The 22,142-nt window shown below is 50.7% G+C and overlaps 1 protein-coding gene and 1 long non-coding RNA gene across 13 annotated transcripts in view; one reads left to right on the forward strand and one right to left on the reverse strand.

Moving 5' to 3' along the window:
* MBNL3 (muscleblind like splicing regulator 3) overlaps positions 1–4,643 on the reverse strand; it is a 98,680-nt gene extending 94,037 nt beyond the window's left edge. For 6 of the 12 annotated variants that reach the window (XR_005268428.2, XR_005268427.2, XM_072042997.1 and 3 more), the window contains exon 1: positions 3,214–3,368. The gene's annotated coding sequence lies outside the window, so the exon portion shown is untranslated. Of the gene's footprint in view, positions 1–3,213; positions 3,373–4,212; positions 4,391–4,503 lie in introns of those variants that run through there. The other 6 variants (XM_072042995.1, XM_027465344.3, XM_072042999.1 and 3 more) reach the window with 4 other exon arrangements.
* LOC119717963 (uncharacterized) lies at positions 3,505–5,672 on the forward strand. The gene is made up of 2 exons (XR_005268429.2): positions 3,505–3,926; positions 5,287–5,672. It is a non-coding gene; the product is annotated as an uncharacterized lncRNA (long non-coding RNA).
* The last annotated feature ends 16,470 nt before the right edge of the window (positions 5,673–22,142 follow it).

Below are 22,142 nucleotides of genomic sequence, written 5' to 3' on the forward strand. Positions count from 1 at the left end.
ACACGCTGCCCAGAGGTCTGAAATATACTGATTGAAAAGACAGTTGGAAAATAATCTAACAAGCAAAGCAGTGCATTACGTGAGTAAAACAGTTCCCTGTCACCTAAAAGGGAACAGTTCCTGCACTAACTCACCCACACAGAACTGAAACTTCTCACTGAAATGTTATATGTGGCAAACAGCAAATCAAGCAAGTTTGAGCTTCAGAGCTTTTAAGGGATTTTAAGAGCAAATACAAACTGTTCAGTAAAGAAAGACATCCTGTCCCTTCCAGGCCATGATCATCCTCCAGCCAAACGTCTCAGAAGATTTTTCTCACATTTTGTGCTTTGGGTCCAGCCAGGAGGCCAGACCTGGGTAACCCAGATGTGCAACGCTGTGTCTGAGATGGCAGATCTTTGGTTGGACATTTGGACTTGGTTTTCAGAGCACAGTGAAAGTGCCACAGCTCCTATAACTACATCTGGAAGGTGAGACCTATGCAAACTCTGCTTTTCAGCACACAGCCTCCCTCTGAATGAGCAGCATCGTGTTTCTAGTACTCGGTTTCCACACGTGACTTCGAGTACACTCATGGTCAGAAAAGCCTGCTCCTATAAAGGCTGCAGATTCTTTCCCAACATGTCTGAGTCACACAATGGTTTGCTCCACTGCCAAAGCCAAGCTCTTACCACTGGTATGGCAAGGGTGTCCTGCTGCAGGCATCAGTAACCAAATTCTGACTGCAGATTCATAATCATCACCTGTGCCTGCATTATCCACACACACACACACAAAAAAAAAATCTTAATTTGCTTTCAGGCTCCTGACTAAGCTGCAGTCACCGGTGCCTAGGAAAGCCGTGGTTTGACTTGTTCATGAAGAAAGAGCCTTTTGCAAGACACCAGCCATGCAGTTTTGCCATCAGTTTAACTTTTATGCTCAGGCACAAGTCAATGCCACTAACAAAAGCGGCAGTCTGGCCTCATCCTGTCCTGCTTGTACACCCCAGGTCCTTGTGTCAGCACAACTGTTTGTGTGGCCACGGGGAAAAACAAACCAGGGAAGCAGTGACTGTTACTGTTAGAGAGCGTCAGTTTCTTTGTTGTTACTCAGAAAGATTATTTTTAATCAGTAAGGATGGTAAAGGCACGAGAGCAAACAGCTGGAAGCAGAACCACTTTTTCCACTGCAGCACCAGCTTCAAAACTGATTTCCAAACTATACTGCAAGAGGTAGGAAAGCCAGAGCCCCCCGGTTTGGGGTCACAAGTTTAAGTCCCACTTCGGTGTTCCCTTAAACACACAGAACAAAACTTCTAGACCAGTAAAATGTAAGAAACACACTTAAGCCTCTTGCCAGACATTCTTCATCAAAGAAGGAGGCTGAGCAGGCCACTGTTGCTTATGAAGCAGAATTGTGCATGAAAACCACTAGAAAATCATCTATGTGGATGCCAGACTGGAGCATCAACACCCCAGCAACCCTGCTTTTCAGTAACCTCCCCATGGCAGCTAAGGGAAGAGGCCAGTCACCAGATGCACTTCCTCATCCTCCTTGGAGAGCCCTCACTCCCCCTTAGTGGGGAAGAGGATGTAGCACCCCAGCTCCTCCCGACTTGGCCAGACACTGCGGGAGGCTGAGCATCACAGCACCGAGGGGTTGGTTTCCTCCCTAACCATCACAGCTGCTCTGGATCCCTGTGGGTCTATCACAAACCTCCTGGAAGACAGTACCAGACCCATTATATATATAGATGCACCCAGACTGACCAGGCACGTGTGTAAAACACAGCTGCTCTGGGAAGACTGGCTGCGTCTGAGAACAGACTGCACCTTCTCTTGCTCTAGGTGCATCCCATAATACCTAGAAGCTTCTGTACAGCCCATTGTCTTTCAAATAGAAACACTCAAATGCCAAAATAGCTCTCAAACTTTTCTGGGCCATCGCTACTTGGAAATGACTTAATTTAAATATGTACCGTGTCTATACACTCACACACACACACACCGAGGGAAATCAGCATTTGCAGGAGGGCTGGTGCCCACACATGGGAGCTCTGCACTCACACTCAGTTCGTGCCCAGGAGCTGCACAGCCCTGCAGCAAGGCAGGCCCTGTCCGACAGCCCCCCGAGCTCCCACCCGCTGGCAGGGAGTGCTGGAAAGCCCATGGCCCCGCAGGCTCCAGACCAGACCTCTTGGTAACACAAATCTTTTCGGGGTATAGAGTGGTGGGGGCAGGGAAGTTTTAAGACCAAATTACACAGCCCTTTAAATCCCCCTCAGTTGTGCGAACCGCACAAAGCTGAACCCATGAGCCCTTTCCTTCGGGAGTTTATTTCTTCTCCCTAGGGCTGAGATGTGAAATTCAGGCCCTCGTTTGTAAGTAAAGCTCCAAGGAGCAGGACTGTGCCACATAAGGTATTTCTCCAACCTGGAGAGCAGCACCGCTGCAGCCTCTACGCGCTACCTTAAAAGCAAAATACCCGCAAGGAGGACCCATAGGGGGAAAACATCTCTGCAACCCCACCGAAGCTGCTTATGGAAACTTTAACTGCATTACTTCTGCTACTGCATAATCCCAGCAGAACTTGCTTAATTCAGACTGCTCCAACTCAGACACTCGATAGTTTCAACATGGTATATAGACTATTACCTCGCTCTAATTACAGGATCACATTACATGTCCAACAACCACTGCAATTTAGTCTTGCTTGATACACCCCAGCTCAAAATTGCTCATCCCACCTCTCACTTCCATACTTTCTGGCATCCTTTGAATAAAGGCAGAAGCACCAAGCAGCACTTTAGTAATTGACACGCACACGCCCCAAGCCCCCCAAAGTCATTATTTCTTCGCAGTAACGAAGCTGACGACTTTCACCAGCGCAGAATAAACAAGCACCCAGTTTTAGGCAAATAGCACGGACACGGCACCGCTCAAACGCTTATCTATACAAACACATCCCTGGATTACCGCTCATAACCATCGCTGCACAGTACCACCGATTCACACGCTGCTCCCAAAACGCGGTACACACGGAGCCTCGATACACCCGGAGCCTCCGCAGCAGGATCAGGCCCTCGGAGTTTCACTACCTCCAAGGCAGCGCCGCACGTTTCGCCTCTCAGCCCAAACCTGCACCCACTGCTCCTGCTGCCGCGGGAGGGGACGGTTTTGCTCCCTGCAACCGCCCGGCCGAGCCCGAACCGAACGCTCACAGGTCTCTTACTTTCTTCTCGCCTCGCCATCACCTCATGCTCCACGGGGGAATATTTTGCTCCCCGAGCAGACGAGCTGTCCGGCCATCGCTCCACAATGATTCAGCAAGGGGGTGGCTCCCGGTCGGAAGGCACACCTACCACGAACTGTCATACCACGGGGCTGGGTGAAAATGGGAGAAGTTGCTCTCTCTATCATGGCTGCACTTTCCGAAATGCGTAGAGACCTGGCCTGGCAGGGTCGAGGGGGGCAGAGGCGGGGGGGGGGGGGGGGGCTGAAAATCTATGCAGACACATGGAGATAACTCACGGAAATATCTAGAGCCTTTTAACCACGGCACAAGTAAATGACGAAGAAAACAATAATAATAAAAATTAAAAAAAAAAAAGCCAGACACTTTCAGAGCCAGCATCAACTTCGCCAGGCTGTGTTCTTTGTTTCTAGGCAGACTCCAGTGCAGTGGCAAGAATGAACAAATGCGCATGCCTTAATAAGAGTCCAAAAAAAAAAAAAAAAGAAAAAAAAAAAAAAAGAAATTCCCCCTCCAAAGCCCCCGCTCGTTTCTGCAGCAGGAGGGGAGCCCAGCAAATACTTTGTGCTGCTTTTTCGGGACTAAAACTCTGCTTCAGCCTCTCGGGCCGAGGAGGCATTTCGCTACGCTGCGAGCGCGGAAAAACCGCCTGGCACGCTTCGGGCAGCCACGACGACTGCAGAACCCAGTCCGTGAGTTTGTTGGCCGGGCCGTTTTGGTGTTATTTCTGTATTTTTGTTTTTTTTTTTTAATAAAAACACACACCCGAACGGCAGCAAGGCGACCTTTCGTGGGGGGTGAAGGGAGGGGGGGGGCAGCGCCGAGCCGCGGCTCAGACAAAGACCCGGAGCGCCCCAACCCCCCCCCAACCCCCCGAACCGAGCCCGCACCCCCGGCCCCGCCGCTCCCCCCGGCGCCGCCTCCGCGCCCCCCTCCCCGTTCCGCGGGGGGCTCCCGAGCACCGCTGCGGGGCCTTACCTCGAGGTGTGGGGGGGGGGGTGGGGGGGAAGCAGCGGCGGCGCTAAGCGGGCAGGCAGCGGGCAGGCAGCGGGCGGCCGCTCCGTGCCACGCTGGGTGGCGGCGGCGCGGGGCGAGCCACGGGGGCCGGTTTAGCACGGGGGCCGGCTGCGCGCCGCCATTTTAACGCCTCCCTCCCTCCCCGCCCGCCCTCCCCGCGGCGGAGCGGCCACGCGCGGCGTGGAAATGTCACTCAGCGGCGCCCCCTCCCCGCGCTCCCCCTCCCTCCTCCATCACCACCGCCGCGGTTACATTGACGCAGCGGCTCCCGGTCGCCGTTGCCCGCCGCGGCGGAGCTAGCAGGGCGGCAGCAGCAGCAGCTGCAGCAGCAGCAGCCGCCGTCGTCGTCGTCGTCGCGGCCCCTCCGCCGCCGGGCGCACATGGTACGCTCCGGGGCCGCGCCGCGCCGCGCCCCGCCGGCCGTGCGCGCCGCCGCGCCGCCTGGCTGCTGCCATGGCAACCCGACGGCCGCCACGGCACCGCGCGGCACCGCGCACCGGGGCAGCGCAGCCCCTCGGGTCCCCCCCCCCCCCCAACCCACGTCGCCTCCCTCCCCGTCCCGGGAGCCGTCCCCTCTGTCCCCGCAGACCCCAAAGCCGCGGGCTGTGTCACCCCGCTGCGCCCCTTCCCCCTCGCGACGGTGGCTTTGGGGACAGCGGGGGCGCAGCGTGAGGGAGAGGAGGGGGCAAAGCCGTGCTGGAGCCCTGCATGCGCTGCGTGCTGCGGACCTGCGGCTCGTGTCCGGGTGGACGGCTTCAGGATGCTTCAAGGCAGACCCGTCTTTAAGATATCGCTGTCTGATTGCAAGCAGTTTCTGACTCTAGCATCTAATTCCCACGAATACTTACATTTTAATTATGCATTTGGTCGGGGCGAGCTGGAAACAACCAGCAACCAATGGATCACATAAGAAAACTGAGTCAATCACCTATTTTTTCTTTTTTTTTTTCCTTTCTTTTTTATTTTTTTATTTTTTTCTTTCTTTTTTCTTTCTTTTTTTTTCTTTTCTTTTTTTTTTTTTGTTTTTTAAATCAGCATTATACGAGGTTCAACAATACATACAACATTTTGTCCAGCTCAACCAGGAGCTGAAAGAGGCAGACGAGGATCGCTTATCGCGTGCGGAACGGCCCTCCCTGAAAACAGCCCTGCTGGAAATGGCTGTAATAAAAACGCCGGCATTGGCGGTCCGAGCAGCACACCAGGAGCCCTGCTTTCTGCACCCTGTTCTCACGACGACTTCCTCTGCGGCCAGGAGCAGATCACTTCTCTTAGTTACCACCATGCCAACTCATAGTTGAAATCAATTAGTTAATGTTTGCAAAGTCAGTTGAAGATGAAAAAGCATTACATACTGCTAATAAAACCGTAATGATCCCACTGTTAAACATTAAACACACAGTGATGTGTAAAAAAAGAAATCGCATTTATGCCTCTTGCTGCAAGGACAAAGGATTGGGTCCTAAAAAAGGAAGGACGATCTCAGGTTTGCATCACAGGACTGTGCCTCTGGGGTCTGGCTTCTGTTTATGTCTGCTGCTGGTTATCTGGGCAGCTGCGGGCAAATTGATGGAGCCAGCTTTTTCTGAAGCAGCCGGTGAGGTGGCCCACCTGAGAGAAAATGGCAGGGTAATCCATAGCTAGCCCAAAATCACCAGATGCTTTTGGAAAAAGCCCATCCTGAGCATTTTTGTGCTTTAGTTTCCCTGTCTGACAAATGGGGTGAAAATTGCCATGGCCTGCTCAGCCCAGAGCCGGGCCATTCCCAAGTCCAGGATGCAGGGACAACCCCGTGGGCAGCCAGTGCCATCCCCTCCCGGCCCCACTCACACAGCAACTGCTCCGACCTCTGTGCCCAGAGGAGCACGGTAGCACCAGCAGCTACACTTTTATTCACCTCAACTCCATCCAAGCAGTAGTAAAACAAATCCCTGCCAGATTTTTGCCAGCAAGAGACTACAGTGGGGAGCAAGCCCTGGCAGCACGGTCATTAAAAGCAGGGAGGGCTGAGCTGCTCACGGGACACATCACCCAGCAGTGTGAGGAATAAAAGCGGGCACGCAGGACTTTCTAGGAGATTTTTCTTGGCAATGAGTCTTGCCTTAGATGTAAAACCAGTAGCTGTGCTGCTGGTAGGGCTCCAGGTTGCAGTCTGTAGAGCAACGCATGTCTGATGTTCTGACCTACAGGCAAGAAGGAGGTGAGGAAAACCAGGAAAACCAAGCTTGCCTGTACCTTTGGGCCTGCACAGGGCCACATGCACATTGATGAGGCACCGGTGTTTCTGGCTGGGCAGAAGGATGGGTGGGGATTTGCACAACAGAAGCTCCAGGCAGTTTTAGATTTGGCACAGGGATCTCGGAGAGGGGAACTCCTCCCCAGAAAGAGCAGTCCTTTGACAAGGTATCCCTCATTTCCTTAATTGAACTGCCCTTTTGCAAGGAGCATCCCTGAGCTGCACCATCCCATTGCATCTTCCTCCCGAAATCTGATGCTACCCTGCTCTGATGGTGATCGGTTGTTGATTGCAGAAAAGCTGAATCATGAAACAGAGGTTATAAACAAGGTTATTTTTAACAAAGCAAATGAAGCTGGCATGCAGAAGTCAGAGCAAGGGACTGCCAGCTAGGGCTCGCAGGTCCCAGTCCTGCCCCAATACTCCCCATATCCTGAAGCAAATTACAGTCCCTCTAACCTTTAATTTACCTGCTTATAACAGGGACAAAGCAGCAGACTCCAGTTGTGCTTTCTTTGTACAACAAAGCTCCTGGTGTGACAGTGCAGCGGTGCTGGGAGCCATGCAACGCCAGGGGCTGGCTTTCGCTATCGCCCAGCACCTTGCAGAGCAATTTCCAGAAATGCAAAACAATCACACAGTCACATGGTGTTTCAACAATGTTCATAGACGTTTTGAATGCAGAGAGAGACTGCTCAGTCTGATTCCCCCCTCCCATATTTCACAGGCTCTTCTGTTTCATTTCCCACATGGAGCCCAGTGATTTGTGCTTCATTTTCCTCACTGAAAACTCAAAATATACAAGTTTTGTAGCCCAGAGTCTCATGTTACATCCTTCAGGCACCCGAGTGCTGTAGGGTGTTTGTTGTAGATACCAAGCCCAGGGGGAGGGAAGGCTGGTACACCTGCAGCTGACTGCAAGATTTCCTGATGATACCACTTCTTATCGCTCTCTCAAGAACTTACATTCTTCACAGAAAAAACATATTTCATTTTCACTGGGAAAGATGTATCAACTCAGGGAAGTGGGGGAATGTGGCTGGGACTGTGTTCAGCCCTCCACGCACTGCCCAAAGAATGTGAACAGCCCCACGTACAGGTTTTTGGGAACCTTCTGTACTCCAATGCACGCCCTGGTTAACAAGCACTTCGGGTGTCTCTCCACCTTTATGTAGATAACCAGTAAGGTTAAAGAACTCTAGCACTTTTGAAAATATTTTGTAAATAAATAAATAAACATTTTTAAAAATAAATAAACATATATGTATATGTTTATATATATATACTTTATATATCTATGTATACGTAGACACACATAAATTTATGAAAACTTTAGGTTTGAAACTTTTCTGCCACGCCTTATTGCAACCCTGCTGCGCCTCCTTGTTTCTGGAGGGTCTCACCTTTCTCTCTCAAATTTTCTTCCAGCTAAATATTGATTGCCACAAAGAAAAACAAAACCAAGGCAGTGGTGGATTAGATCCTGAGTGAGCTCTGTCCCTGTTGTCCATTCCCTGGTGCAAAACCCTGGCTCACCTTCACCTCCCTGCTGTGCAAGCAGACGTTAAGCCCCCTCCGCATGCCGGGGACACACGCCTGCACCTTGGCACAGGTTGGTGACGCCCATGCCGGGTACCTCCGGTGTGGCTGTGAGAGGTGGAACAGGACCAACCTTGCAAGCCAGTTCCCTCCTGCAGGTGCCTGCAAGGACATGTGGCTGCATGCCAGTGGATGGAATAACCATCGCCCCGCGCGAGTTATGGGGCAGGGATGCTGCAAGGCGGCTTTAATGAGTGCTTGAGACGCCTCTGTGATCTGTAGATGAAAGGTGATTTACAGCTGCAAATTATTGTTCTTCTTCATGTGAAGTCTATTATTTTCTGGTGTCCCTCATTTTGACTCACGCTGGAGCCCGTATTTGGAGCGGAGCAGGCTGAGAGGCAGGCTTCTCTCTGTGGGTGGCTGTGTAGTTGCTTTACGTCCCAGCTTCTTGCATGCCTTAGAAATGTGTGAGCTGCTCCGAGCATCCGTTTGAAGCAGCCTGGCAGTGCCCGTTCTTGGGTGACTTGGTCTGGGATTTGCACAAAACTGCAGCGCTCCAGCAGGTTGCTTTGCTGGTGGTTGTGGAGAGCCTGTACTGGAGACTGGATATGCAACTGGGTTGTGTACCCTGGGGACAAGCAGGGGACCATCTGGGTGCACCTTAAATCCTGCTGCAGGGAGGAGAGAAAGGAATATAATGGGGCTCCGTGCTTCTGGCTGCCCCAGGGAAGGGGAGGGGAGTAGAGAGGACCAGACAGCACCCACCCAGTCTACAGCTTCTCATTTGTGTCCCAAAACCTCCTGGGCAGCAATTACAGAGCAGGAGAGGTTCGTGTCTTTGGCACAAGTCTGGAGGGAAGGGACATCAATATGTTTTTGTGAGGGAGCAGGTAGATTTGTTGTCTTTCCTATTAAACTCACTCTGCACCACAGCACACTCATCCCATCAGGCTCGGGACAGTAAGAGTCCTTTTGCTCTTTACAACTAAATAAAACAGTAGAAAACATCACGTGGAGCAAGGTGGTTGTAAGATGGAAGAAGAAATATCTCTGCTAGCCCATGCTGCACAGGGCTGCCCACCATACATGTGCAGGAGGGCAGGACCGGTGGCTGCAGGGGGATGTACCTGTCCCACCACAGGAGAAAAAAGCATCTGCAAACACTGTGACCAGGAGCGAGTCCAGCACAGAGCACGAGTTCATGCTGCTGTACTTGCTGTGCAGCCCTCCAGCTGGGAAGTAAATGACCGCTCACAGAGGCCAGCACGAGGAAATCAGAGATTTTCTCAATCAGAAGAGACCTTTCAGCCCCTTTAAATCCTGCCTCCTGTCCAGACCAATTTTCCCTTTCTTTCCCAGGGTCCATCTAAACAGCAGCAGCTTTTAAACCCCTGTAAGCGATGAGTTTCCCAGGTAGCCTGATGTACCAGTGAACGAGGACTGAAAGGAGCCTCCAGTCCCACCACAGCCCCTTCTCTACCGCCAGCAGCACCGACTCCACCAAACCTTCCCCAGCAGCTGTTTGCCTGAACAGTTAGCTGGTCCAGGGCTGTCATTACCCTCACCATTGACACAACAGTCACGCTCTAATTTCAACATTGGCTCGCTCCCAGCAAATCCATTTGGGTCCCATTTGGGGAGCGCCGCGAGCCTGTGCCCACAGCACAGCTGCCACCGGCAGCGGCTGCGCAGAAGGGCACCCGCAACATCACCCGTGCGGGCAGCTGGGCTCCCCGAAATGCAGGCTGCTGCTGGCTCCCGCCGGTCCCTAACATCCCCTTGGGGACCAGCCATGGCAACAGCCCTGCCTGCCTCCTGCAGAAGCACTGCCAGCATGCAGCAGGAGCAAATCTGTGTGCTGAGCAGAAACAAGGCTGTAGAGCTGTGCCCCGGTGACAAGAGATATACGCACAGAAGGAGAGTGTATTTCAAAAGCATTTGGGCCTCCAGTGCCAGGACCGAGAGGGATAATTAACACTGCAGTCATTCTCTGGGCCAGCCTTACCTTTACACCACTTGCACACCCAGGACTCCTCTGCATCCCCTGCTGAGGCGCCTGGTGCTTCGGGACGATGCTGCAACCTCTCCCCTGACACCATTCTCATGGCAGAGGGAATCCTCTGAGGTGCTGGAGAGCTACAACCAATTCTTGTTCTTGCTGTTAAAGGCTGCAAGACTAACAACAGTGCGAGTCAAACACTGCTATGGGAAGCATCTGGGAGGAAATTCATTGCAGCTCCCGTTCACTACTGTGATAAGCCCTAAGGAAAACAGGGAAAGAAAGTGTGTGTAGAAGATTCACCCTTACATCACCATAAAGTCCTGCTCAGTCTCCTTCCCTATCCCCTGGTCTTTAACGTGCTCTTGTGTTGCATTTTCTTGCTGGAAAATGTTCTTCAGGAAAGGTTTTGTCCAGGGCAGAGAGACTCCACGTCCACCATTACCCTGCCCAGCACTCATAGGTGATGAAATCCATCTTTCTTGTGAGAGGGTCCTGCACCAAATTCCTGTATCGTTCTGTGACAATACTGACCAAGAGTAATATTGCAAAACTCCTTAAAATCTAATTCCACTCAGACAGGTGTTGTTTTAAGTGGTCACTGCTGAATATTTCTGGTCAAAAAAGTGGCAAGGCCAGTTTTCTGAGCAGCTCAGAAAATGACATTTTACCTAAAAGCTCTGCACATCAGGATCAGTTTGACATCTCATTAAGATACATATTGTTAAAGTATTAAAATATTTTATTTTTAGCAGCTGCATTTTGGCAATTAACAGTTTTTAATAACCACAAATGATGTCAAAGTGCCACACCCTGAACCGAAAATCGCTTCTGGCAGGTGGGGCCAGACTTCTGAGCTTCCTCCTCCTTTTAAACAACTGCTGCAGCAAAGAGACACTAAAAGGTGGAAGAAACACACAATCTTGCATTGTGGTGACATTGACAGATGTGATGGTGCGGGCTGTACATGACGTTGTGATTTTTTATTAATAACTCTGCACTGCAGAGCTCAGGAAAAGAAGAAATGCCTGAGTGCGTGGGGAGGACAGCTTTATTCTTTGGACTTGCAAGAGAAGGAACATAACGGTGAAAGCAGAAACACTGGAGGGGAACGAGGGCTCACAGGAGAGGCAATGGGTGTCTGGGAGCACCAGGCACACGCAGCAGACAGGACTCCAAGCATCACGGATTTCAGCTTTCATACAGGCCGCCTTGAATCTTCCCTCTTCTCCTACCCAGCCCTGGAGGAGCTGCTCTGCAGGGAGGGCATGGGCTGTGAAAGCAGCCGAGTGAGAGTGCCAGCACGTGAGGAACATGCTGTCCCGAGTCACGTCGCCACGCTGCCGAGGGGAAGGAAACCAGGCTCTGAAGGGAGGGAGGCAGGAGGGGCAGGAGCTTCCGGGGGTGGCTGCTCTGCTCTGCTCCTTGTCGTCTGAAGGACGAGTGAAAGTTTTTGCTCTTTGGATAATTACTACAGACATTTGGGTTTTGCTTTCACATGCCCTCTTTTTTTTCTTTCTTTCTTTTTTTTTTTTTTTAAAAAAAAAACTTTCTTTCTTTAATTAACTGTGAACCCCATCATGGCTGTGAAACATGGATCTGCAGAGCTGAAGCTCGTATAAACGCAGTGATTTACGAGCCTCTGGAAGTGAACTGGCATTTCTAAAGAACCCCACCCAGGCCTGGCAAATACCAAGGGAGCGAGATGACTCACTGCCTGCTGGCACTCACTGCTCTCCCCCCATGGCCACAGTCTGCAGCCAGTTTGGGTGCACAGAAGACAGTTGTGGTGACTGAATCCCTACTCCCCAAGTGACGCTAATTTCCAGATGAGAAGCACCTGCTGTGACCTCCTGGTCCCAGGGGAGGTTCGGATGGGAACAGCAGCAGTGTTGCAAGGCTGGATTGAGCTGTAATCACCAGAGCTATGTGCTGAATGAACCAGCATGTTGACACAGCCTCTGCCTCCAGCAAGGACTAATAACCTGCCTTGAATTCACAAGCGCTCAAGTCACCAGAAGGCAGAGGAGAGCCCTGGAGAGCAGCCTACCTGGCAAGCTGTGGCAGAAGCCCCTTTGCTTTGCTATGCTCTGAGAGCAGATGAGAGGATAGATGAGCTCGAGAAAGCTCTTAAAAAATCCTCTGTTTACTGCAGGAGGATCAGCTGAAGAAGCAATTGCCCTCTAAGCACCTGATACAGAGGAGAAGAAATCAGTTCAGCCATTTGCAGGTGTGATCTTGGCTTAAAAAAAAAAAAAAAAAAGACAAAGGCATTACCACTTTGTTAAAATGGCCCCTGCCTACTCAGCTGTCTGCTCCCTTGCATTAATGCCATCATATCTGACAACTGAAAAAAAAAAAAAGTCCCTTTTGATTGCTGTGTTCCCATCAAGCCACACCTAGCTGGTCCACAGCCTGGATCAGGGGGCATCTCTGGGCTCCCCAGGGACCACCCATGGGCACACCCTGTCCCAAAGGCTGGCTCTGCCACCAGCCCGGCCATGCGCAGCCCCCTTCCCATGCACCCGCAGAGTGGTGCTGGCCGTGGGTGCACCTCGGGGGGTTTGCCTACCAGAGCATGTGCTGAGTGCCGACGGTGCCCGGATTCCTGAAAGTGAACCAGCTGGGCTGGTTTTTCCCTGCCTTTTTTTTTTTTTTTTTCAATAGCTACCCATCCAATATCTGCTGTAATAAAAAAGGCAAATCAGAAAACAATGTGGTCTGTTTGTGTGTTGTAAACTGGGAGAACAGCTGCTACTCCTAGGCTGAACAGGAAACGTTGGTACGAGAGCCATAAAAAGCAGAGTTTCTACTTTTAGTTGCTGTGTCTTCCTGTAAAAAGCAGCTTCTGCCAGCCCTGCTGCCTTTTTTTCTAACTAAATTCACTGTAGTAGTGGGGAACAAAACACAGGAAACAACTCTGGCTCTCAGCACTGAGTTGGGGCTTGGGAGAGCCTGAATTACATCCAAGGAGGAGAAAAATTGTTTCCCAACAGTGCCCAGTGTGCAGGGAATCTCTAACAAACACCAGCCCTGGTGTGCCCCTCCAAACCACAGCATGGCCTCTGAACACAACTGGCTCTGTCTGCCCTGGAAACCTCTCCCTGCAGCTCAGGGCACCGGGAGGCACTGTGGTTGGTGTGCATATCCATTCCTGTTGGAATAAAGTCTCCATCTCTGACTTAAATAAACCTCCTTGGCTCTCTGATGGACTCACGATGTAGCTGATGCCGAGGGGAAATCTTTTTCCAAACGGGTCTCTGTTTCTTCCTCCAGCATCACCTGTCCAAGCACAAGCACAAGCACGTATCAGGCTTCCTCAGAAGCTAAAGGCTGCTCTAAATGTGATCCTGAGCCAGGCTGGTCAGTCCAGCCTGTGTAGTCCCCTCCGTATCAAAATACAGAGATGCTTTGTTTAAGTATTAGTCAGCTATTATTATTTTCTTTTTCTGATTTACAAAAGATGTTCAAATGTCTGTGGGAGAACAGGAGAGGTGGGGAGGATTGCAAAATGCCACACATTCCAGCAGGGCCGCTGCTCACACCATCAGGGCTCCAGACTTCTGGCCTCAAAAGGTAGCCTCGTGCTTACCCAGCTAGGTGAGCCCTGCATGAGCTGCTGTGTCTCCATGCAGCTGAAAAGCTGGAAACCCTTCCCCACTATTTAACTAATAAAACGCTGGGTGTCAGCTTTGCTCTTACAGACTGTTGCTACAGCTCCTTATCCGCAGTGACATGTCTTTTGGGGAGTCACATTGTCAGACCTGGAGCCCCTCTGAAAATTAACACAGCTGGGGGTCCAAAAAAGAAATAAAAGAAAAATGCATGGAGGTAAGTGGAAATAAATAAATTGGAGGTGTCTACTCTTTTCTGAAAATAATTGTGTTTGACGGGAGAAAACTTTTGTCCTATTTTTTGTTTTATCAGTGGAACAGCACTTGACAAGACCACTGCTCGGCTTTTCTTTTCCTGTCGTGCAGAGGGAAATATTTCTGCCTTAACAGAAGTGATGCTTCCTTACAGACAAAAAAGCAGCCCTTAACAGAGCTGCAGTACAGACAGCTCATCAAAGCTGCAACAAAGCTGCTGTTGTACTGTAACACAGCTAAGCAAACAGCCTGCTAACGTTATCATTCAGGCCTCACATATGCGGCACTGCAATGACCATTAATAACAGAATGGGCTAAATTCTCATACCTCTGCACAGATTTCAGCCTTGCTCTAGTAGTAGCCCCACTCTTTTCCCACAAAGCCATTGGTGAAAGCAGTCATTACAGAAATAGGGCCCTAGGAGCAGCCATATGACATGGCACAGAGCACTGAGGGTTTAACCTCCCCAAGGCTCCATCAGCGCATTGAGATTTTATCACCACTTCCTCGCATTTGCCCTGTGAGTAGGGAAAGGAGACTGCATTTCTGCCATCATACCATGGCCTTTACATACGAGCACCATCCAGCCAAGGAAACTCAGGGCCTGGGAGGTGGTTGGAAGGATGAAACTATCAGTCCCAGCATCTTCACATCAGACTCAAACATTTTAATAGGGTTCCGGGTGCCTTCAGATTGTCTTGCAGAGGGTGGTATGGTGTATCAAAGCATTTCCCGTGTGCATACAGCACGCTGGTGTGGAGCAGGAGCACAGCTAACCACAAAAAGGAGCAGGGAGCTTGGGCACGCTCAAAATACAACACTTTGATGCTGAGGAAACAAAAGGCTTTTTCCCAGCTAAAACTTTGACAAACATCAGCACAGTCAAATGGCACGCTTTGCTTCCAACAAAAGTGCTCCTGCAGCAGCCCCAAACAGCCACACTGGGGTGAAAAACTGCTGAAAGACCCCCAATTTTCCAAGGGAAGAGCGTGGGAACGGCTGGGGAGCAGGGCAGCGCTCGCAGCAGCCCGGGCATTGGTTTTTCCGTGGCTCCCTCTAGCGTGTACAGCCCGGAACGTGGTGAGACTCTCGCATTGAGCTGATGGACTGGATGCAATCTGAAATAGATTTAAAACAACGTATATTTTCAGAGAAAATGTTTGCTCCGGTAGAAACTCTACCATTTCGCACTGCAAAACAGCTACTGGGTCAGCACGGCTGACTGGCTGCATTTTGCATGCTCACAGAGTCTGATTTCCCATGGTTTTGAACCAAAAATTAAAAGGTCAGAAAGACTCTTCTGTAACAGCAGCTCTGGCCTATTTTTCACCTACCACTTTTTCATTTATTCATATCTTCCTCAGGGACTAATCTACCTATTAGAATAATAAGGTTATTTTCTGAGTCTAATCTAAGAAAATAAATTAAAAAGTCTAAACCTTCCATTAGATCTCAGAGAGACAGCATTTCTCGGTCAAGGAGAGCCAAGACACTCAGGGATATACGTCCAGCAAATAACATTTATTAATTATGCATATTCATACACACAGCCATGGACGGCAGGCAGCTTCCACAAGCAGGCTCATAGAAGGGTGCCTGCAAACTAATGTGTTAAGTAAATAGCTCTTCTATTGCTCTAAGTAGTCACGTAGTAAAGGAGCTCCCATTTCCAAGTATCCGTGGAGCAAAATAATAGAAAAGCTATTAAAATCCAGAGAAAGATAGATTGCATTATATTGCCTAAATTAAAGCCTAAATTGGTACGAATGTAAACATTAAGGTTCCTACTTTCCTCCAGTTCTGAATACCAAGCAGATCTTGGACAGCACATACAATATATCCCTTCAATAAATGTGTCTGTCTGTCCCCCCCCAATTTTTTTTAATCTTTGCATTTATTATGAGGTCAAAGGCATGACTATACTGGAAAGAGCAGATCCACTACAGCTTCAGGTAAATAATGTGCAAGGAACAGCTCACCCTCTGCACTCCATGCCAGCAATTGGCTGGAGGACCCCATGTCCTGTGCTCTGCATATGCCAGCTCAGCCTGCTTCCCTGGGGACCAAATGGGGCAGGGGAGCAAGTTGAGGCAATGAGCAAGTTGGGATATGATGAGATGTCTGCATGTCTCTGCTGCTTGGCATGTGAGGGGAGAATCTCAACACCTATATTTAATGTCATGATATCAAACCCACTGGCATTTGATCCAGAAATGCATCCAGAAGCATTTTGTTCTGGAAAAAACACCTTGTCCATCACCCCTCTCAAAGGCAGTACTGCCACGAGTCCTCTGCAGCGAGGACTGCTCCGTCCTGCTTCCAGCTTCCTCCTCCCACCCAGAGGGAGCCACTCAGCACCTCACTGTGGGCATCCGAGCTGAGAAAGAGCCACCCCACCGGCGTGATCCATGTCTCCAGCTGCCACATGTTTGAGGGTTTCATAGCTGGCTGCCAACTGATGAGCGAGGCCCCCGCTGAGCAAATCAAAATCTCGCAGAAAAGGAAAAAGGAAAAAAAAAAAAAAAAGGCTTGCAACCAAATCCTTTTGTTGAGCAAATCCGAGGTACATCCTGCTTAATTAGCAGTCCTGAGAATTAATCAATTAATCAGAGACATTTCCCAGGCTTTGAGCTCTGGAGCAGCATGCAAGCACAGGGGATGGCCAAGCCCCTGTGTGAGGTCTGCGAGGAAGATGAGCGTCCCAGGGTGAGAGATGGTGATGAAAGGCAGCCAGGGCTAGCTGCCCTCTGGGAGCAGCTTGCTCTCTCTAAAATAAAGGTGGCCATGCCAAAGGGAGCGTGAAACACACTGTTACTGGGGCAATGGGATCCACGGGAGGTGCAGAGTATCTGCCTACCTAATTTTAAAGAATTGGGTATTCCTTTTTCTGTAGGGCTGTGACGGAGAAGATTCAACTGCAATCCTCTATCCTGGCTAGGAACTGCTGGTAGCCAAGCATCTACAGGGATAGTTCAGGGAGAAAACCCTTGCTTTTCTCCCCAGGACAGTGAGAGCCATTGCCCCAGGGCTGACTCCCAGGGAGAGACAATAACACAGGGTGATGGATGCAGAAATATCTCATCTCATTAGAAAGCCAGCTTGAATGGAAAAGGCCCAGTGCAAGGAGAATCCACCCCATTAGCCACAAGCAACGTACTGGGGTAACTGGTGGGTGCCTGGACCCTTTGAGAGGCAGCCTCAAAGGGGCTGATCACCCCACTGAGCCCTCCCTGACAACACTGAAGCGAGTCCCAGAGCGTGACATGGCACGACATCGTGTGAACTGGCTCACCACAGCATCACACAGCCCACAAAGCCCTCCAGAGAGATGGGAAAGGTGCTAACACTGCTCCTTCTCAGCTGCCTGCAGGAATCGGCAGTGCTGGGGATGCAAATAGCAGTGCCAGCATGTCCTCCACCCACTGCTGCAGGGTGAAAGCTCATTTTAACAGCTGACCCTAAAGAAAAGGAGATTCACCTTGCTGCCCCCCTCCCGCCTTTCAGACGCCACGGAGAGGTTCTGCACCCACATTTTCAGGGAATGGAATCACCATCATTCAGCTGGTGCCAGCTGAAAGGTATTTCTTTAAAGGGAACTGAATGCACCGACCTATGCGTATTCAGAATGTGCATAAATATCCAGACCTTTTTTAAGAGCCTGTGACAAACCTTCTGGGTGGATGAGACGATTAGGTTGTCTCCACTGGCCTCTTGCACGTCGTGGGCTCCTGCTACGGTTCATCCAGTTGACTAACACTGAGTCCAACAACTCTGTCTGGCAGAAGCAGCTCTTGCAGAAAGGCAGCCAAGCTTCATCTGGAGACAATAAGAAAGTGAGAAGCCCCCGCTCTCCTCGGTGGCTTGATCCAGTAGTTAATCACCCCCACTTAGGAATCTGTGCATGAACCAGTAACGTGAAATTAATGATTTCTTTCATCTTCCTGCTTGGCAGCCTGCTTGAGCTGCTTGTTCTACTGACAGTAATGATTCAATAATCTGAAAAACATTGTACTTCATTTACAGTATTAACAGCTGAGTGTACAGATACAGAGATTTTATTTATCCTTAAGGAAAGGCTGTTCTGCAGTCTGCAGAAGGTGACAGAATGAGTCACCTTTAGATCTTAATTTCAAATGTTGCCTCTGCAGTTTTGGGTTTGCATTTCAGCTTTGTACAGAAGAGACAGAAAAGCAGCCAGGTCAAACAGGCTCGTCCGGGGGTTAGGACGCAGGGCACAGTTTGCCAGGTTTAGCAAAGAATGAGAAGGCAGTGATGTGGGGCCCCGATCCCCCTGTTTTACAGCTTGTGGGTTGCACAGTACCAGGACTGTAGCAACATCTCCTCCACCTCTCAGATGGCTTGGGAACACACTGCCCTAAAAGTGTGTTTAGCAAGTGACATTCTGCTCCACAGCTGAATGTTTCTGGGGGAAATGTGAGAGTCAGCTGCTTCATTTCAGATTTTCCTCTCCCCATCCAAAATATGACCCCCTGTTTACAGAAAATCAATGCAGCAAAAGCAGATAATGCCACCCCTCTGCCCTGCAATGGGGAAAAGAGAGATCATCTTTGACAAATGCAGAGGGCCACAAAAAGTGCACTGCCTTAAAGAGCCATCAAAGTAATTTTAAAATCAATGTGATGCTTGATAAAGAGCCAGCACGACTCCCTCCAGATGGGCAGTGACATCCTGAAAGGCCTTGGGAGGGAGTTAAAATTCTGCAGGCAGCACTTTGCACACACAGCAGCCGATGCAGCATTCTGTCATCCACAAAAAAAAAAAAAAGGAAAGAAAGAAAAAAAAAAAAAGTGCATTGCAATGGCGTGACCGGGCGGTGCAGGGAAGCGTGCACCACGGTGCGTGAGTCAGCAGCGGCCGCGGGCCCTGCGAGATGCAGGCTCTGCATGGAGCCAGCCCTGCAAGCGCGTGCCTCCAGCACAGCCGCTGCACTCTGAAGGGCACCGAGGAAGCCAGCCAGCGTTAATTTTAATTCGTGCTCTCTCCATGACCGAGCTCTAGGGCACGGGGTGGGAGGGAGCAGCCCTGTTCTTGCTACTGCAAAATCTGTGACCGTTTGGGAAACTGCTTTGGCAAAGTGTGCTTCTTCTGCCTGGTCTGGCAATGGGAGGCGAGGTGCGTGCCGAATAGGGCCTGGCAGCTGGCTTATTATTTTGGCAGAGCCCATTGCGGTGTGGCCTCCCGGGGCAGGATCTCAGCACGGGCTGAGCCACGGCTGTGCCCCAGCTCTCCACTGTTTGTCTCAGCAATGAGCACCCAGGTGCGGTATCCCAGTTTAGACACCCACCGAGGGCAGAACAAACACCGTACCTGCATGCAGGGACGCCTGGCAGCACGCGGCACCGCCTGGGTCACCTCCACCTGTGGGTCCTCCACGTGGAAATTCAGAGTGGGACGTACAGGGCCTGAGGCTCTGTGATATCCTTCCTGTTATTCTCTTACATTTTTACAGAATAATTTTTTTCCGTATTTTAAAAAATCAGTGTATGGCTGTTTTTATTCACAATTATTGGAATTCACATTCCAACTCAGGATATTCTATGATTCTATGATAATTCATTACTCCCAATAAGCACCCATTTTTTTTATATATATGTAAATAAACAATGCAGCCCCATTAATTCTGCACAGCATCACATTCAGCTCTACAATTTTTAATTACAGGTGAAATACCAGCTTTTGCAGCCTCCCAACCTCCTCTCTCCACTTCCTGGAGAGGATGAACTACGTTCAGACCCACTCCAGACCCCCTCTTCTCTCCACCCCTTTCAGCTCCCCAGCAAGAAAAGATCCTGGGGCCAGCACCATCAGCCTGAGCTGCAGAGCAGCAGAAAGGAGCTGCACAACCCCCTGCTTGAGGCATGACCAGTGATTTACAGCATTGCTGCTTCTTTCTGACCAGACCATAGCTGCGTGTATGCCATGAGCCCATCCTGCTTCCCATCTCTAGGGAGGATGAGGGATTTTGCCAAGCAAGTGGTGCCCTGGCACTGATGCCTGTGCCGGGCAGACGGGTGCTCTGGCTGCAGCCCTGGCCCCCACAGAACCCAAATCCAGCCGCACTCCCTCTCCCTCCCTCCTCCTGTGCAGCTCTCTGTGCAGTGCACCAGGTGGTTTCCACCATGGGGAGGTCACTGCTGCTTGTGAATCCCCCGTGTGAACAATTTTGAAATAAAACACCCTTTTCCAACTCCTCCCATTGATCTCTCCAGGGGAGAATAGATGCTTGTAAAGAGAGATCAGAGAGATTTGTTTTGTCGGTTCTTTCTTTCATCTGTACATATTCAGAAACAAAAGGAGCTGCCACTGGAGAGAGGGAGATGGTGGGTTAGATGGTGGGGAGACAGAGCCATGTTGGAGGAGCTGCTCACTGCATTCACCTTCCCACACAAGGAATTAGCCCACCTTGATCTGGTGGGGAGGATTTGTTTAAAACACAAATACGGAAGACTTATTTTTCTACTGAATCAAAATAAACACATGCCCGTAAAACACCTCTAAGGATGACAACAAATGGGGCAATGCCAGCAGCAAATGCAGACGCAGTCACAGCACAACTTATCCTCCCAGAGCGACTACATCCACAGCGCTGGGAACAGGGAAAAGGGGAGTTCCTGACATTGGCCTTCAACCAAAAGCAGCAGAAATTATTACAAGTGTGGCAGGTCTCAGGAAAACACAAAAATGCCAGCAATGACTGTAAATCTGTGAATGATCTCTGCAATCAGCTCCAGGGGACACAGCCTTGGTGTGTACTGGCCACAGCTAGAGGCATGTGGGGACAACTGGCACAACGTGGCTTCCATCCACCAGTGCCACAGGCATCCCAACCTCAACACGAGTCTGGCATTATCCAGCTGTGCCAGCAGGTTGCCAGAATGGCCAGGGCTCAGCCAGGACATGCATTGTAACGCCTTCCCTGCAGAGAGGACTTTGGTTTTGTGTATTGACAGCTGCAATGCTCCTGGAAGCAGCACCCTGCAGCCAGGCTTTACCCTGCTGCTGCCTGGGATGTGACCCGGTGATGTGTGCTGCAGGGACAGTGCATGGTCCTGTGTGACAGCAGTTGCAAGGGTTGTTGCCTCCTGCTGCAGCAGAAGGGCCGTAGCAATTCCTGCTGCTGCGACCAGCACTGCACAACCCTGCACCAGCAAAAGTCGCATTGATTTGTGTTTGTGCAGGAGGACAGCTATTGAGGAGCTTTGGGCTCCACAGGGCTCCAGACTCGTCCCAGTGTTGCTGGTTTCATTTTAAAAGGAGTCAAAAGGTGACATATCAACGCCAGGTCTGCAAAATCATTACCAGAGAGACACACCGGGTCTGCTCCAAGCAGGGGGAACTTTCCACAGGGGTCCTGCTGCTCAGGTGCTGGGGTCCCTCCCAGCTGCGGTTCCTCTCCCAGCCACGTAACCGCTTTCTGCACCGTTTCGCTGATGCTGCTGAGGGTGCTGCAGCCATTCAGATAGCCCCATTCATTAGTAATTAGGCAGGCGTTGTCTGGCATCTAGATTAATCCCGCTTTTAATTATTTTGAAACTGTGCGAGATTTCCCAGGCATTAAAGATTATGCCCGCGCTTTGCTGATTCCGCAGCAATTATTCTAATGTAATGATGTCTATTAAGACGCTTCCCAGCTCGCCGTGCCCGGAGGGAAAATTCCCAATTTCTCCCGGCGGATCACGCACCTCCGGGCCGCCGGCAGCCCCCTGCCCGCTGTCCGCGGAGCTGTGGCTGGGTCACAGCGAGGGAGCAGCCCCCGGGGAGAAGCAGAGGCCGAGCAGCATCGGTAAGGAGAGCTCCGGGGCTCCGGGGCTCGGCCCCCTCCAGCCCGCCCGGTACCGCCCGGCCCCGGCTCCGGCACCTCTCGGCTCCCTCTGGCGGCCGCCGAGCCGCAGCTTCGGCCGGGTGGCTTTTGAGGAGGTTTAAGGTCACGAAAATGGCCCTCCCGGGGCAGGAGGAATTCTTTGACCTGAAAGAAAAGGGTAAGTTCGGCTCCTGGATCCATCTCGTTCCGGATTTTCTTCAAATTTTAAGGGAGATGTTTGAAAGAAAAACGTCATCTCGGAGATAATAACTGAAATGGGACTTGAGAACCTCAAAATAGCTGTTCTGAAATCCCACCTTTTGTTTGGCCTAAACACCCCTTGAACTCATCCTTCCTTACTCTAGCTCTCATCATTCTCTAACTTCATTTACAAGAAAATTCACTGTTCGCTGACAAAAGGA

Source organism: Anas platyrhynchos, chromosome 10, assembly GCF_047663525.1.
Source record: "Anas platyrhynchos isolate ZD024472 breed Pekin duck chromosome 10, IASCAAS_PekinDuck_T2T, whole genome shotgun sequence".
Lineage (NCBI taxonomy): Eukaryota > Metazoa > Chordata > Aves > Anseriformes > Anatidae > Anas > Anas platyrhynchos.